The sequence below is a fragment of the Phacochoerus africanus genome, chromosome 1 (assembly GCF_016906955.1).
Source record: "Phacochoerus africanus isolate WHEZ1 chromosome 1, ROS_Pafr_v1, whole genome shotgun sequence".
Lineage (NCBI taxonomy): Eukaryota > Metazoa > Chordata > Mammalia > Artiodactyla > Suidae > Phacochoerus > Phacochoerus africanus.
This window is the reverse complement of record NC_062544.1, coordinates 33,371,645-33,390,848: the sequence shown is the minus strand read 5'-3', so window position 1 is coordinate 33,390,848 and position 19,204 is coordinate 33,371,645.

Below are 19,204 nucleotides of genomic sequence, written 5' to 3'. Positions count from 1 at the left end.
CCTTGCTCAGTGGGTTAACGATCCGGCGTTTCCGTGAGCTGTGGTGTAGGTTGCAGACGCGGCTCGGATCCCGCGTTGCTGTGGCTCTGCCATAGGCCAGCAGCTACAGCTCCGATTCGACCCCTAGCCTGGGAACTCCATATGCCTCGGGAGCGGCCCAAAGAAATAGCAAAAAGGCAAAAAACAAACAAACAAACAAAAAAACCCTATATGATACATGAATGCCAGCTACCAGTGGATTCCTTCCCAAACCAGAACAATTTACAACTCTTCCATTTGACTGATAGTAATTTTTCTGCTATGGAAAATCTCAAAGGAATAAACAGGTCAAAGTGTTGGGTATAGACTTCTGCCCCTTCAATGTGCTAAAGTTCTAGAGGTGATGCTATTAAGTCCCCAAAGGAAATATTCAGATCTCCTTCAAATGAAGTTCTCAGGGGGAATTGTCCTTTAAATAACAATTGATTTTTCTAAAGTGAATTACCAGTTGCTGGATATTTACTCTGTTTAGGGACCTGGGGATGTGTCTGAACCACATTTAAGGAAAGAGAGCTGAAAAGCGGGGCAACGTGCAGAATTGTAGTCAGGAAGTGGAAGATAAAATCATTAAGAGAAATAAAGTAGAATCCAGCAAGCAAAACAAAAAACAGACAAAAAACACCATCAGAAAAACTGAGAAGTGAAAATCCCCAAAGTGAGACCATGGTAGGACTGGACACTGAGGTGAGGTAATATATTGAACTTCACCTTCCATTCTGAAAGTGAAGGATTCAATTTGCAAGGGCACCATTAGCACAGGTTAAATAAAACCTTCCTGTCTGGAAACAAGGTGCTGGTGAGGGGGGTGACTGTGATACCTTACAACAAAAGATAATGAGAAAAAATACGTAACATTCCTTCTCCACGGCTCTTCTTGTTTTTATCTGTCTATGGGTCTTGACACTTGGGACTTCCCAGCAATCTCACTCAGACCTAGGCAGCCCCTGAAAGGTTTCAGAGCAAGGGCAACAGCCTTCAGCACGGGAAGTCACTACAGCATAAATACAACCAGCCACAGAGAAGACCAAACAGGAAAGGAAACGAGAGCAGCACGACTTTACAGTTTAATAGCTACTTCAGAAATCATTTTGGATTACAATGTGCCCTGTGCTCACGAGACCTACGTGAAAGGCTGCAGCCAGGGGAGTATTTGATTGTGCCACACTGGAAATATAGACGATGGAACTCCTGACCGAGTCTTTTTCCGCATGGATTTAACTTGGAGGCAGTTCTCAGTTTCTCAAGCCAAAAGGCAAAGCGCAGGATATAATTCCTCTCAGAAGGAGAATGAACATCAGTAAGAGAAAAGAGGAAGAGGAGACTTCACACACAGGCCAAATACTGCGTTTTGTGGGGCTTGAACAATTGCAGATGGAAAGACAGAGTTCTCTGTCATTGGTGTGAAAGTCTCAGAACAAGGAAGTTTCATGTGGCCAGGAAGAATAAAAATGGGACAAGAAAGCAGAGGATTGGGTCATGAGAATGAGGAAAGGAAAGGATACAAGCCAGACAAGGGCCAAGAAAGCCTTTGAAGCCACAGCTTGCTTGAGGTTCTCACCAATTCCATGATTAAGAGAGAGTAAGAGTTAACATCAGAACAATTTTTTTTGCTTGTTTGTTTTTTGCTTTTTAGGACCACACCCATGGCATATGGAAGTTCTCAGGCTAGGGATCAAATTGGAGCTGCAGCTGCCGGCCTACACCACAGCAACTCGGGATCCGAGCAGCATCTGTGATCTACACCACAGCTTATGGCAAGGCCAAGGATGGAACCCACATCCTCATGAATACTAGTCGGATTCGTTTCTGATGTGCCACAACGGGAACTCCTAGAACCATGTTATTTTATTTGTAGTTTGTTGGTGACACTCAGGTTAACAGTTGAATGAACTGCGTGTGGTTCTCAGTTTAGCATAGAAAACCACATAAAATTTAATATTAGACTTTCATGTCCTAAAGTTCCTTGACCACCCCTACCACAGGGAAGTTAACACTGCCGACTTCTTCCCTGGGCCCCACCTGCTACCATGTAGCATCCTCTCCCCAGAACCCCCACATCCATCCGCTCTTCCTGTGTTCATCTAAACCCCTCCCACTGACACAGGAGCTGCCAAAGGCCCACTCCCACGCTGCTTTACTTTTTTAAGCAGTGGGATAGAAAACTTCTTTGTGTAAATGTCTTCTATCTAGGTTATGCCCTGGGAAGCCTACAACTTTCAAAGTGAAACAAGCCCTTTAAAGTGCTTTTCTAAACCAATAGTTAGTCTCACTCTAAAAGAAATCCTAGCCTGCTCTCGGAGCAACAGTTCAAACACCAGGTGGTTCCTTTTTTTTTTTTTTTTTTTTCTTTACAAATGGCTATGTCACTAAAGAGTCCTCTAAAATATTATTTTTAAATGGTAGCTTAAAATTCATCCTCATGGTTGTGACACTTTCAAAATACAATGTCCTAGAGTTCCCGGTCAGTGGTTAACAAATCTGACTAGCATCCCTGAGGACAGAGATTCAATCCCTGGCCATGGTCAGTGGGTTAATGATCCAGCGTTCCCGTGAGCTGTGGTGTAGGTCGCAGACACGGCTTGGATCCTGCATTGCTGTGGCTGTGGCATGAGCTGGCAGCTACAGCTGGGATTCGACCCCTAGCCTGGGAATCTCCATATACCACAAGCTCGGCCCTAAAAAGCAAAAAAAAAAAAAAAAGAAAGAAAAAAAAATGCAATGTCCTACTGTTGGATATTTTAATATAATTAGATTTTTACATATTGTTGCCAATATTTTGCTATTATAAACAGGGTTAAAATATATTCTATGTGTATATTTTCATACATGTATGATTATCCCCTTATAAAACAGTGAAGTAGAATCATTGCAAAAAATTATAAATCCAAAGCAAATTATTCTGCAGCTCCTTGTATGTATTTTAAATGACTCTAAAGCTTTACAAACATAAGAAAGACCTATGTTATTATGCCCTTAGTCACGCAGTGAATAAGTAAAAAGTTTATAGTAAGAGAATTATGAATGATTATCATAAAAATAAGTAAACTGTCAGACAGTTAATCGTCGTAAGTAGTATCTACTGCTTGAGGTTTAAAGAAGAAAAATTAAAAGTTGACAAAAGGCATTTCATAATACTTTCATGAATGATAAATCACTCCACATTCATTTCTTGCTATTGGTAACTATGGTTGACATCCACCTCAAGGTAACTGTGATTTGACATATTTTATAGAGTTGGGTACAATAAGTTTTAAGAAACAAAGATTTTGAAAGGATTTTACAATCTTTTTTTAACGATTTTTATCTTTTCCACTATAGTTGGTTTACAGTATTCTGTCAATTTCTACTGCACATCAAAGTGACCCAGTCACACATATATATACATTTTTTTCTCACACTATCCTTTATCACGTTCCATCATAAGTCACTATATATAGTTCCCTGTGCTATACAGCAGGATGTCATTGCATATCCACTCCATATGCAATAGTTTGGATCTATTAACCTCAGACTCCCAGTCCATTCCACTCCCTCCCCCACCCCTTGGCAACCACAACTCTCTTCTCCAGGTCCATGAGTTTCTTTTCTGTGGAAAGGTTCATTTGTGCCATATTTTAGATTCCAGATATAAGTGATATCATAATGGTATTTGTCTTTCTCTTTCTGACCTACTTCACTTAATATGAGAGTCTCTAGCTCCACCCATGTTGCTGAAATGGCATTATTTTGTTCTTTTTTATGGCTGAGTAGTATTCCATTGTGTATACATACCACATCTTCTTAATCCATTCATCTGTTGATGGACATTTAGGTTGTTTCCATATCTTGGCTATTGTGAGTAGTCCTGCAATGAACATACAGGTGCATGCATCTTTTTCAAGGAAAGTTTTGTCCAGGTATATGCCCAACAGTGGGATTTCTGGGTCATACAGCAGGGGTTTTTTTTTTTTTTGGTCTTTTTTTTGTCTTTTTAGGGCTGCATTCACAGCATATGGAGGTTCTGAGGCTAGGGGCCAAATCAGAGCTGTAGCTGTCAGTCTATGCCACAACCATAGCAATGCGAGATCTGAGCCATGTCTGTGACCTACACTGCTACCATGGCAATGCTGGATCCTTAACCCACTGAGCAAGGCCAGGGATCAAACCCACATTATCATGGATACTAATTGTGTTCGTTAACCACTGAGCCACAACAAGAACTCCCATATGGTAGTTCTATATTTAGTTTTTTGAGGTACCTCCATACTGTTTTCTGTGGTGGTTGTACCAATTTATATTCCCACCAGCAGTGTAGCAGGTTCCCTTTTCTCCATACCCTCTCTAGCATTTGTTATTTGTGGACTTGTTAATGATGGCCATTCTGACAGGTGTGAGGTGGTATCTCATAATAGTTTTGATTTGCATTTCTCTAATAATTAGTGATATTAAGCATTTTTTCATGTGCCTGTTGGCCATCTATATAACTCCTTTGAAGAAATGTCTCTTCAGGTTTTTTGCCCATTTTTCAACTGGGTTGTTGTTTTTTGTTGTTGTTGAGTTGTATAAGTTACTTGTATTTTTAGAGATTAAGGCCTTGTCAGTTGCATTGTTTTGAAACTATTTTCTCCCATTTTGTAGGTTTTTTTTGTTTTAATAATTTCCTTTGCTGTACAAAATCTTGTCAGTTTGATTAGGTCCCAGAATTTTATTACGAATAAAGTTTAAGGTGAGCTGGTAGTCCCATTCATTTGCATTAAGGCAAGATTATTTTGAATCATTTTAAGTCAACATTGAAAATATGTATTGGCATATACCATATTTAGAAAATATATTTCCCCACTACTCCACTGTGCTAACTCCTGCTCCAGTCAGACTGGTCACATCATGCTTGCAAAATGTTTTTTCAATTTTACAAGAAATATACAAATACTTTCCTTTAGAAATATTGAATGTTACAGATAAGAGACTTTTATTTCCAAAATTATAAAGCAGCATGTATCAAAATTATCCTATACTCTCTCAGTGAATTTCAAGTCTGCAATATGGAAGATTTACTAAAACAGACTATTTGCTAGGGTATAATGCAAGTCTCAAAAAATTTCAAAAGATTGAAAAAATACAGAAAGCAATAAATTGCTAAACATTTCTTTTATCTTAATAAGAAATCACAATGGGAATTAGAAAATGTTTTAGACTTAATAAATACTAATTGTAACATACTTCATATCATTACTCTTGGGTCAAGTTAGAGCTTGTCTTAGCTGGCTTCTGCTGAGTAACAAACCATTCCCAAACTTAGTGGTTTAAAAAAAAATCACCATTTTATTCATATCAAAATTTTGTGTTTGGCTGGGTGCTTCTTTTATTCTGTCTTAACTGATATTGTTGGACTCTCTCGCATCTGTGATGATGGAAGATCTAGAATGGCCTTATGTATTTGGCAGTTAGCAGGCTTTTAGCCAGGATACCTTAGTTCTTCTCCATGTGACTTCTTTCCCTCCAGCACGCTAGCTTGCTCTCATTCATGAGGTATTCAAGGACAATGAGAAAAGGCAAACTTTAATGCTTGAAATTTTCCAAAATTTTATATTTTCTAATATTCATTGATTAAAGCAAATAACATAGCCAAACACAGACTCAAAGTCAGAGACACCTTTCATGGAAAAAAACTGCAAAGTTATACTACAATAGGTCATGTAGACAGCGATGGAAAAAAAATTGTGGTCGTTTTTACAATCTACCACCTAGCTTATATAGAACTCAGAGGGAAATTTATATATTTAATAAAGTCAAAGAAAATAGAAAGAAAGCAGTAATAAAGGATAAAAATTAATGAGCCAGAAAATAAACCTACAATAAGAGAAATTCAGCAAAGCCAAAAGTTTGTCCCTTAAAAAATACTGATGAAACTGATCAATAAGAAAAGAGATAAAACAGAAATTACCAATAAAAAGAATAAACAGATAGTTTATTACAACAGATAGTTCAGGAGAATACGATAAAGCAAGAAAATTGTGAGATAATCTCTTATAAACACAAAAACAAAAATTCTAAATAAAACACTAGCAAATTGAATCCATAAATAAGTTGGGCTTACTTAAGTTGAGCAAAATGAGAAAATCAATCAATAAAGCTAACAATATCAGTAAAGAAAAATTGTGTGATCATTATTTTGCCAGGAGCAAAAAAAAAAAGAATTTGATAGGATTTAATAAAATTTTATGATCTTTTTTAGCTTTTTTTTGCAAACCAAGAATAGAAGAGACTTCCTTAAATTCCATAAATGATGTATTTTTAAAAATCTATATAAAACTTTATATATAATGATAAAATTATTTAAAATCCTTCTTGAGGTTAGGCAAAAGGCAAGAATGACGATTTTTATGACTTAGAGTCAAGGCTGTATTTGAGATTTCAGCCAGTGCAAGAATTAAAAAAAAAAAAATTGGTAGGTCTAAAGACTGGAAAGGAAGAAATAAAACTGTCATTATTCACAATGACCTAATTGTATATGTAGAAAATTCAAAGGACAAAATATCAGAATAAATGAGTGAATTTAGCAAGCTCCTTGGATAAAAGATCAGTATAAAAAAGTCCATATCCATTATATTTCTGTATCTTAACCAGATATAATTGAGGTAAAATTTTTAAATTACATAATTTAAAATAGCATAAAACTTTAAATATCTAGGAATAAATCAAATAAAAAAATATGTAAGACATCACCAGAGGAAACTACAAAACATTTACTGACATAAAGAAAAGAAAATGTGAATAAACCAAAAGATACACTAGTTTTTGGATTGGACTATTGAATATTGTAAAATTGTCAATTTTCCCTAAATTAATCCTTAGATTCAACAGAATTCCTATCAAAAACTTGAGAAGGCTTTTCTTTTTTTTTTATATGAAAATTGACAAGTAGATTCTAAAATTTAAAATGGAAACACAAATAACCAAGAATAGCAAAAGACAAGCTGGAAAAATAGCAAGATAAAGGACTTAAGCTACCAAATATCAAAGTATCACAGACCTACCGTTATTAAAACAAAAACAAAACAAACAAAATGGTGTGGTATTGGTATAAGGATAGAAAAATCAATGAAGAAACAGTGTTCAAAAATAGACTTATCATACACAGCAGCAATTTTTACAATAAAGATGTCACAGCAATGTGGGGGGGGGACTTTTTTCAACACATGATCCTTGATCAGTTACATATCTAGACAGAAAGAGATGAACTTTGACCTCTACCTCACCCCAAAATCAACTGCAGATAGATTATGATTTAAACATATCAGGTAAAATAATAAAGCCTCTAGAAGTGTATCTAAAGCAGTGTGTCTTCATGAACTTGGCAGTAGAAAACCTTTATTTAAAAATGTGGCCTGAATGTAGGTTTATCTAGCCAGTCTGCTCTATCCAGTCTTCTTCATTCTAGTTCATTCTGACTATCCTCTTTTCTGAACTTCTATGTCTTTCTCTTACAGTTACTCCCACATGGTTTGCTCATTGTAAATTGTTCCCGATTTGTGTCACGTGTGTTGACCTTGCCAGCTTGATGATGGCAGAGCTCATCATTCTCTGCTATTTTCAGTAATACCTAGTGCCAGGCCCTCAATGAATAACTCAGAACTCCAGGTGCTCCCAAATCTCTCTGAACCTCTGCTCTATCCTCTGTCCTTTCTAGGACACACTTGTCATTGGAGTCCCAACATTTGTCTCAAACACTCCCGAAGTCTAACCTTAGTGTCACCTGAAAGCAAAACATTCTACTGGGCATCACCCAGCCTGCAAAGTTGTGAAGGTCTCATTTTCTGCTCTCAGCAAGTTTATCAGCTCTTAGATGAGATATGGGACAGCATCATTATTTTATATTTCAGGGAAGTATGGAGTGAGTGTCATGGAGAAGAAGAAGAAGAAGAGAAAAGAGGAATTATTTCTGCCTAGGCTAACCAGGAAGGACGTTTTGAATTAAGCTGCATCTGAGATGGGTCCTGAAGTTTATAAAAGGCTATTCCAGGCAGAATGAAAACCGAATGAATATTTTTTGAATTGACGCACTGTGTTTCCTGGCTAACTGCCTGAATAGATTTCTCCTGGAATAGTTAGATTGGCTGTCTATGACCACGGAAGAGCACTCATTCAGGCTAAAAGGCAAGTGCTCCTGGAAGAACAGAATAGATGAAAAGGTTGATTCTGTGTGAATTCTGTCTTTTCAATCTGAGCTGCCAGAGGACTGTGTTAGCAGAAGCTCTTATTGTTCACATACAGAGATGTCTCTTTTCTGCTGGTCCCTGCCAGCTCAGGGGAAGAAGTTATTGCAACATGTCTGCTTTGGAACTTTTTAGTAAGACTGCTACTGCCTTTGTGAAATTGAATAAAGGGATTGCATTATGTTTTTAAAAGAGCTGAAAGAAGTCAGAACAATAAGAAGTCCATATTAGCTTTAAGATTCACGTCAGAGATTAGTGGGAATTCAGGATCAGATGGGAGGGTCCTGAATTCCTTGGTGTTAGAATAACACAGTGCCTGGGTTGCAAACTCAAATGCCTGCAGGGAGCATGAAGGTAAAAGAAGTCAGTGGGTGGGCTGAATATAAAAATAGTAACAGCACAAATGTGATAGGAAATGGCAACTGACACTTGGGTTGTAATAAGGCAAATTCTCAGGCCCTACCCCAAATTTACTGAATCAGAAACCGTGGGGTGGGACCCAGCAATCTCCAGATGGTTCTGATGGATAGTAACATCTGAGAAATACTGCAAGTGAAAGACAGAAGCAAACTGCTATGCTCACACCCCAGGTAAAGGCCAGACATTTCTCTGCTCTATGTGATTTTTGCCTTATAGGACATGGAACTATGCTGCCAGACCTTCCAGTTTTGTAAAGAGAAGTCATGCATCTGAATTTTTATGTGATATTTCTTGGTTGGTTTTTATCTTTTTTTAAAAAAGTATAGTCACAGCCATCAATAAAATATCAATTAAAAAAAGAAAAAAAGTGGTAGCTCTAATCATGGCCAACATTTACCCCTGGCTATTGGTTTGTGATCTCTAGCATAGTGGTTAAAGGCATCAGCTCTAAATTCAAACAGTTAAATTCAAATTCTAGCTCTTCTTCCTTAGTGAGTACTTGAGGCAAATTGTTTCCCTTCTCCAAGCCTCAATTTCCTCCTCTGTGAAATGGGCGGAATAATAGCACTTACTTTTTACATGCATGGTCCTTGTGAAGGTGGAATGAATGAAGAAACAGTTATTCAAAAGTCTTGCACATATGAAGTGCTCAATTGATGATACCTTTATAATTACTCTACTTAAGCACAGGACGTTCTGGGTGTGTAGGGAAAAGGAAGGCGTCTACATCAGGGGAGTAGGGAACTCATTGGCTTTTCTGGGCTGAGCTGGGTGGTCCTACGCAGTGTTCAGGGAATGGGCAGCCTCATACAGGGATCAGACTGTGCTCAAAGTAGGAAGGGGTTGCATTTGATGGATGTGACTCAGTGGTAGGAGATTCCCATAATCCTCCATGTCATTTTGGGCAATCTGCTCATATATGGCCAGGATTCAGCCTGGGTTGGGAGTAAGGAACTTGCAAAGTCTTAAATTCCTGGAGCCCCAATAAGCAGATTATGCTGAATGCTTAAAGGTTAAAACAGCCACATAGCCTATAGCAGCAGCTCAAACCCAGCCATAGGACAGTACATCTGAGTGTGTGGGTAAAGGGTAAGTAGAAAAAAAAGATAAAAAGTAGTGTGCCCTTGAGGCTAAATTGACATCCAGGGCACATGCCAGGTAGAGCAGATACCAGGTCTGTGGGCAGCCATGATTAACTCCAGGCCCCACATCTGGAGGGGCCAAGGCAGCTGATATACTTCCTGTCTTAATCTAAAGCAGCTCAGCTCCTAGGCACGAATGAGGCTGGAGGTAGAAAGCTTTGGAGACTCTTCCCGTGGGTAACTAGGAAAAGTGAAACTTAATTGATAAAGATGCTGGCTTATGCAATGTGATATCACTCATTTTTCTAGAAGGCAAGAAGTCAAAGTGCTGATTAGAAGGGCCGACTTTGAGTCAGTGTGTTGGATGCTCACTGGATGAGCCTTCAGGGGAAAAAGAAGACTATGGCACTTAGCTTGGCCAGTAATCTCAGTATTTGGATGGCTCTCCTCTCCACTCCAGACAGACATCTTTAACTCATTAAAATATCCTCTCCTGCTATCTTAGACAAGATATCAATGTCTTTTCAAAACTCTGTTCTATGTAGACAGCTACTCCAACAAATGGAAATTGGCACTTAAAGCTCCTGATGTGGGTGCCCATTGCTATAGGGTGATGACAATGGGGGTGAAAGGAGAGGTCATTCAGAAAATGTTGTGAAACATCATCAATAGGAGTCAGTGCCTACATTTTTGATGGGGGTTGGGGAGGGGAGCAAGATGGAGCCAGCATGAACAAATCCAAGTCAAAGATCACAATGAGGTTTCAAGTCCAGGAGTGGGACGTTGTTTGATGCTGGTAAGAAAAGCACCTTCCCTCCCCAAAACAAAAGTACATGTCAACAGCCACCCCTCTAGGAGTTCAGAAAAATGAGCAGGTTGCTGGAGAAAAGATGATGAGTTCACCTGTTGAGATCCTGGCATAATAAGGAGCTGGGGTGTCAATCAAGCAGTTTGACATGATGAGTTATTCTCAGATCTAAACAGCTTTTAAAACTGGTGTGTGAGGCTTTGAGAAGACGCCAAGAATGTGATGGATGCTTTGTCCTTGAGAAGTTCAGGAGATAACGAGGGCATAGGTACACCCACACATGACTAATAAGGACTTGTATAACCAAAACTAATAAAACAGAAACTACAAACATATTTAGGAAGAGGGGGTGAGTGGAGAAACAAGGCAAGTCATAGAAGCTGAAGGTGGATCTCAAAAAATTCTGAGCATGAATACAACACTGGGGCCAGAAGATGATCTGCATTATTCCACGACCATACATAATTAACCAAAAAAGACATCTTCATGGCCTGAGAATCCAAAATCTATTGCTGATGTTAACATTATATGGTATTTATGTACTAAGTATCAGCATATTTTTGGCCATATGCTTATGCTCAAAAACCTTTGCCTTTAAGGAACTCACAGATTTGTAGGTGAGAGATAAATACCAAGTTATTGCAATAAGCATGGAACTACCAGAGAATCAGAGAAATACAGGTGCATGATGCAGGGTCTAATGCAACCAGAGAGGAACAGTGTAGGTGTCCCACAGAGGATGCACGTGAAGATGCACTGAAAGCAAACTAGAAAGATTGATTCATTTACCCATTCTTGTCCATCTGTCTGCCAAGTTTTCCAGCCCTCCTAGGCAGTTACCCAGCAGGAGCAGAAAAGTGTGTAGGTGTGAAGTACGACTCAGGGTGGGCTCTGTAATGCAGTTCCCAAGCCTACCCTGGAAACAGGCCAGAGAGTTTTAAATCACCTTTTATTTAGTCATTCATTTTTTTTTTTTTGAGGGAAGCATAACAGCATTTGTAGCTATATTATTGTAATTCTTCAATGTTGGCTGGTTTCCAAAATAAGCTGACTGAATAGAGTTACCACCTTTTGGGGCAGACACTTCTTCCATATGGATAGTCTCCACAGTCTTTTCTACCAGGAAAATTAAAGGGAAGTTGATCTCATAAAGTTAAGGCAAATGTTTTTGTGGTTGTTATTGTTTATCGTGGTTAGGTCCCCCTTTTTTAAATTAAATTTGATTTTATTTTTCTATCACTTTTATAATGTTTAATTGTGGTTTTAAAAAAAACACAACAAAGTTTACCATCTCAACCATTTTTAAGGGTATGGTTTAGCAGTGTTAAGTTCATTCACATTGTTGGGTAGCTGATCTCCAGAACTGTTTCATCTGCAAAACTAAAACCCTATACCCATTAAATAGCAACTCCCCATTTACTCTTCCTCCAGTCCCTGGTAACCATCATTCTACTTTCTGTTTTTATAAATCTGACTACTTTATATACCTCATATAAATACAATCATGCAGTATTTGTCTTTTTGTGACTGGCTCACATCACTTAGCATACTGACCTCAAGGTTCATCCATGTGTCAGAAGGTCCTTCTTTTTTAGGGCTAAATGCTATTCCATTGAATATATGCAGCACATATTATTTATCTGTTCACTAGTGACCGAAAATTTGGGCTGCCTCTACATTTTGGCTATTGTGAACAATGCACTATGAACATGACTATACAAGTATCACTTCAAGATCCTGTTTTCAATTCTTTTAGATATATTCCCAGAAACAAGATTGCTGGATAATACGGTAATTCTATTTTTAATTTTTTGGGCAACTACCATACTGTTTTCTGTAGCCGCTCAACCATTTTACATTTAGGTCTCCCATCTTTTAAGGAGGAATCTATAACCTCTGATATCAGGATTCCCAGAACTCTTGGACCCCAGGTTCAAGACCCACCCTTTCACCACTCCTTTGTGGAGAAGGAGGCAGTTGTCTTCATATATGGGCAGAGAAGAATAGGAGGTGTAGCAATTCCGCAGAGCAATTGGGCCACAATGGGAGGCCCATATATAGAATGAATTCACCTACTGAGCTCCATCACCTGCTGAACCGTCAACTGCTCTCTGGTTCTTCCAGAGAACAATTCATCCACATTATTTGGGAAGGCTGCTGAATCGGAGAGCCTGCTAAGCACCTAAGGATGGGGGTTGGTGGTTGGAGGGACCGACCAGGTGATTGGAGGGTTGGAACCTTCAGTTCCACCCTGACTTTCAGGGGAGCGCTCTGTACACAGTAACTTATAGCGCCTGAAATTCCACCCCACGTGGCCTTCCACTCAGGGGCATCCACTTCCCCTTGGGACATCCATCTACCAGTCCTGCTTCAGTTTTAGTTCCCAAGTGCCTCTGATAGCCAGCATCTATCAAGTGTGGTTTTCGCATTTAAATGTATTTTTCATCAAACCTGGCTCCTGAGCGGTACTGATGAAAGAGTCATCAATTCTAGTGCTGGAGGAAAAGCTCTTTGTATAGGCTTTTTTTCTTTTTTTTTTTTCTTCCATACCTGCAGCATATTCCCAGGCTAGGGGGTTGAATCAGAGCTGCAGGTATGGGCCTGTGCCACAGCAAAGGCCTCTCTGGATCTGAGCCATATTTGTGACCTATGCTGCAGCTTGCAGCCACACTGGATCCTTAACCCACTGACTGAGGCCAGGGATCAAAACAACATCCTCATGGATATTATGTTGGGTTCTTAACCCACTGAGCCACAACAGAAATTCCTGTACTGGAATTTTCAAGACATCTGCATCATTCTGTGGCATGGAGCCCTCTTAAGGGATGTTTGTATAATGTTCGCATGACTTCTGGCTGGACTTTAGAATTTATGCCCAAAGTTTGATGCAACTCTGTGGAAATCAGCTGGGTGGCTCTAAATCTGTTGTTCAGCCTTCTTGAAGGTCAGTTTCTCAAGGGTATATGGAGAGTTAGACCAGAAGATCTCAAATATTCCTTTCACCCTTCAGTCATTCCCTTAGAGTAGGAGGAGCTATAGGAAATACCTGTCACAGGGAAGCTACAGAAGAGCTTCTGTCCTTTCTCGTTTTAATTCCCTCCTTGCATGTATCTTCTAGACAAGCAGGAGCTAGGAGTCCCAAATGAGACCCCCTCCATAAATAGCTTCCAATGGTGGTGTCCAGTGTTCCTCCAGCATCTGTTTGACAGTCCCCAAGGCAGAGTCTCAAGGTCAGATTGCCCATTGTTCTTCCTGATGAACTGAAGGACCCTGTGGGGACCTCCCAGGTATAAATCCTTTCCTGTTTAAACTTCTTGTTTATACAAAATAAGCTTCATTCAGGTTCCTTGACCTTCCCTGAGTCCCAAAGGGCAGATTCAAACATTTGCTTATCAGGGAAGAAAGGAAATATAGAAAAAAATGAGGAGCAGTCCAGAAACAATACTGCAGGCTTCTGGTTCCACCTTAAGGAATATACATAATGATAGATTTGAGTTCTTTCATTGTTGTTGTTGTTTTCATTTTTTAAAGTTTTATTGAAGTATAGTTGATTTACAATGTTGTGATAATTTCTGCTATGCAACAAAGTGACTCAGTTATACATGTACACACAACCATTCTCTTTCAGATTCTTTTCCCACATAGATTATCACAGAATATTTGGTAGAGTTCCCTCTGCTATACAGCAGGTCCCCACTGGCCAATTATTTCTTATATTGCAGTATATATATATGCCAATCCCAAACTCCCAGCCTATCTCTCCCCACCTCCCCAAACTGTCCCCTTTGGTAACCATAAGTTTTTCAGATTCCTTGAGTCTGTTTCTGTTCTGCTAATAAATTCATTTGTATCCTTTTCTTAGGTTCCACATATAAGTGATATCATATGACATTTGTCTTTCACTCTCTGACTAACTTCACTTAGTATGATAATCTCTAGGTTCATCCATATTGCTGCAAATGGGATTATTTCATTCTTTTCTATAGCTGCATAATATTCTATTGTATGTATGTACCATATCTTTTTTTTTTTGGTTATATTTATTTTTATTGTTATTATTTTTTAATAGTTATTTCCCCAATACAATTTTTTTTCTATTGTACAGCATGGTGACCCAATTACACATACATGCACACATTCTATTTTCACATATTATCATGCTCCGTCATAAGTGACTAGACATAGTTCCCAGTGCTACACAGCAGGATCTCAGTGCTAATCCATTCCAAAGGCAATAGTTTGTTATCTTCTAACCCCATGCTCCCCAACCACCCCATTCCCTCCCCCTCCCCCTTGGCAACCACAAGTCTATTCTGTAAGTCAATGATTTTCTTTTCTGTGGAAAGGTTCATTTGTGCCTTATATTGGATTCCAGATATGTGATATCATATGGTATTTGTCTTTCTCTTTCTGACTTACTTCAGGATGAGAGTCTCTAATTCCATCCATGTTGCTGCAAATGGCATTATTTCATTCTTTTGTATGGCTGAGTAGTATTCCATTGTGTATGTATACCACATCTTATTAGTCCAATCATCTGTTGATGGACATTTGGGTTGTTTCCACATCTTGGCTATTGTGAATATGGGTGCAATGAACATGCAGGTGCATATGTCTTTTTTAAGGAAAGGTTTGTCTGGATATATGCCTAAGAGTGGGATTGCTGGGTCATATGGTAGTTCTATGTATAGATTTCCAAGGTATCTCCTTACTGATCTCCATAGTGGTTGTACCAGCTTATATTCCCACCAACAGTGCAGGAGGTTCCCTTTTCTCCACAGCCCCTCCAGCATTTTTTATTTGTGGACTTCTTAATGATGGCCATTCTGACTGGTGTGAGGTGGTATCTCATGGTAGTTTTGATTTGCATTTCTCTAATAATCAGTGATGTTGAGCATTTCTTCATGTGCTTGTTATCCATCTGTACATCTTCCTTGGAAAAATGTCTGTTCAGGTCTGTTGCCCATTTTTCAATTGGTGTACCATGTCTTCTTTATCCACTCCTCTGTTGATGGACATTTCAATTGCTTCCCTATCTTCACTATTGTGAATAGTTCTGCAATGAATATTGGGGTGCTAAGGCTGCTCACTTCAGGCTGAGCACAAGATTCCTGCAACACTGCCCTGTTCCCTCACCACCAACCAAGCAGAAGAAAGTCTGCACAAATTGGAAGATAACAAAGACCCCGATCCCTTCCCCAAATGATTCTCCTTTTAAAAACTTTCAGGGTGGAGGAGAATCTTTGGAGTTAGTTTTTTGGACATGAGTCCACCACCTCCCCAGGTTGCCAGCTTCCTGAATAAAGCAAACTCTCCCTACCAGCACTCATCTTTAGAGTACTGGCTTTTGAATGGCAAGCAGTCAAGTCTGAGTTCAATAACACTGTTAGAAAAAGTCTGCTTGATGTTAAATTTAACTTGCCTTCCTGTATGTTTTACCTATTAATCCAAATCCTCCCCACTAGCATTATATGCAACAAGGTTACCTGCTGAATTTGCATCTTGGTGTGGTATGGTTGTGTGCATGTGTGTGTGTACTTAACACCTTTATGCTAGGTCCCTAGAGTTGTGTGTGGTCCATTGCAGGGTAGTTCTCAGTGTCCTGGTATGTTTTATGACACCAGATATAATTTAGTGAACTACAATTTATGGAAATGATTTACATGTTAAACGGGGAAATAAAGAAGATAGTTAGTAAAGGCAAATGGCCCACTGACACATTCCTCTTGTTCAACTGACTTGTGACCAACAGTGCACTTATTGCAAAAATTCACTTCCTTTATCGAAGAAAAATTTTGTCCTCAACTTTCTTTCTCTCTCTCTTTCCCCCACCTCTCTTCCTGTTTCCATATCAGGTTTAGGCTCAGAGCTAGTCTTGGCTCTACTAACAACCAGCTGTGTGACCTATACTAGTTTCTGAACCTCTCTACCCCTTGGTGTTTCAATCTGTGAAGGGGAATTAATGGCTCCCCAAAGGTGTCCACATCAAAAATCCTGGAAACCAGGACTATGTCAGGTCATATGGTGAAGGAAAACCAAGTTTGCAGATGAAACTGAGGTTGCAAATCCAGTTAACCATGAGATAGGAAAATTATCCTGGATTGTCCACATATGTTCAATGAAATCACTTAGGAAGAGGAAGGCAGAAAAGATCAGAGTGATATGATGGGATTAAAAACTCGACCCAGGCTTTACTGGCTTTGAAGACAGAGGAAAGAAGCCACGAACCAGGATATGTGAGTGCCCTTTAGCAGCTGCAACAGCAAAAAAAAAAAACAACAAAAAACAAAAAACCCAACGTAACAGAAAACAATTCTTACTTAGAGCCTCCAGAAAGGACTATAGCCCTTCTGACATCTTGATTTTAACCCAGTGAAATTGCTGTCAGAACTATAAGATAATGATTTTGTGTTGTTTTAAGCCACTAAGCTTATGGTAATTTGCTAGCAGCATTAGAAAATGAATACATTATCTATACAATCCACTTAATAATGGTATCTGAAAATGATTACTGAGAACAACAACAACAAAAAGCAAAACAATTGCTGCCAGAACATTTTGAGTACTTAGCATAGAGATGCTATTATTTTTAAACCTCTTCCCAGCTTTCTCCTCCTTCTTCCAAAGTCGAGGGTCGTGGTACATTGCTGACTCTACCGTACCTATGAATGGGCCTGCAAGCAACTCTCCCAGAGGCAGCAGGAGAAATCAATGTTTTCAAATCCATTTGACCAGGGCTGAATGTGTGCCAGTTTTCTAAAGGAATTTTCATTTTCACATTCAAGTGACAGACACATCTACCTGTCTGCATCTTTATGACTAAGGGAGAAGCTGTTGGCCAAAGAGTCATCTTTGCTTTTTCTATATGCTCATTCCTATTTTCATTTGTATAAGCAGCAGCCATGGATATCTCAGCTGCAAAGCAATGCCCTGTAAGCTTTTAAAACCTTACTTGGGAAGAACAGCAGCTCATATCACGGACAAGTTCAATGAAAAGAGATGATATTTCCGGCTGGGTGGAGAATAGATCCAACAATTTCTGGGAAACTTCTCTCTTGGCCCTTTGCCTAACCACCAGGCTCTGCACTACCCCCACCCTTTTTTACAGTTACCCCAATATTCCAAGAAATTGCCCAATTCTTTCAAAACCTTAAATCAAAGTCTGGTTCCATATGCCTTAGGTATAAGCAACAGAAGTCCTTAGAGGATGGCTTGTTTCCCATGGGTTATGCAAAAAAATGTTAATGTAACATTTATGGTCCAAACTTTACATGCATAAAAGTCAGAAAAGCTTTATTTATGGCCTGCACAGCTGTTGTAAGGTACTTTCCTCCTTCTGATTGCTTGGGGATTATCATATAGGCCGTTAACCTTAATGCAATGTTAGCCCTTATTTGGACTGCTCTCATTCCAATTCTCTCTCACCATTTGCATTTGTTGACTTTGGCAGAGAAAATAAAAAGAGAAAGAGAGCCATTGTTGACTGCACATTCAAATGAACGAGCAAGCGCAGCCTTCACATAGATTGGGGTGTGGTGGCAGATGCAAATCAAGAAGTCTGGTTTGGTGCTGGGCGGAGCAGGGGTGGGGGGGCTGGGGGGTGGAGCCAGGAACAGGCTGCTGGCTGATCTGAGTAGGGGCTTCCTTCCTGCCTTCCTTAGGAGTGGGTCAAATGTTTTAAATGCTTTCATACTGTTGGTACAAGCGCATGCTTGTTCATGCAAGATTAGCATTTCAAGAATGGTGTGATTTTCTTTTTTTTTTTTCTAGTTTTTTTCAATAAGGAGGAGCAATGAAAAGTCTCTGGAGATCATGTGCTTCTTCACCCCACCCACAGCCTACTGAGAGGGCGTGAGCATCACGTGAGAGACTCCTCATCTCTAGGCCCAGGCAGGCCAGCCTTTATCTGCTCAACCCTGCTCCATATCTGGGTCCCACAGAGAGGGTGGGAGGGAGCCAACTAAGATGAGCCAGGGAAGCAGATAGCAAAAGTGAGGAAAGATTTTGGAAGTGAGCCATACCTGGAAGAAACATGGGAATGGGATGTAACTGTACAGAAAAGAGAAGAGCTTTGTGACAAGGGCCCCTTTGCAGAGAGGAGGGGGAAGAGGCGTCTGGGGTGCATTATCTGAATGACGGAGCTTGCCTCTGCTCTCCTCCTGAGGACTCAGCTGGAGGAAGGGGACTTGAGCAACAGGAGGATGGATGGAATTGGGACACAAAGAACCTTCAGAACATAGGGATTGGGAAGGGTGGGTTTGTTTCTTTGCCCAGATAATTCATCTGTATTGTAGATCGGCAGTTTTCCTTCTGTCATGATGTAATTTAAACTAGACAGGAGGAATGAATGAATTAGGATCTCTCAATAACTCTTCTAAACTTTTCCACCAGAAATCTGAATTTCATGTGATGTTCAACCTTTCATAATATTTTTGTTAAACTAAAGCAAAGTAAGACATTTTGCCAACACAGCATGCTCGAAGGGTTTATTACCTTCATTTTAAGAAAAGGGAAACTGACATCTAAAATTCATCAGCATTCTTTTCTTTTCCTCCATTTATCAACAGAATAAAACTTTCTTTCCTCAAGTTTTCTAGGTATACGATTTCCTATTTCCTATCATTGACTTTGATTTGGCCTATGAATGTGGAGTAAACCTA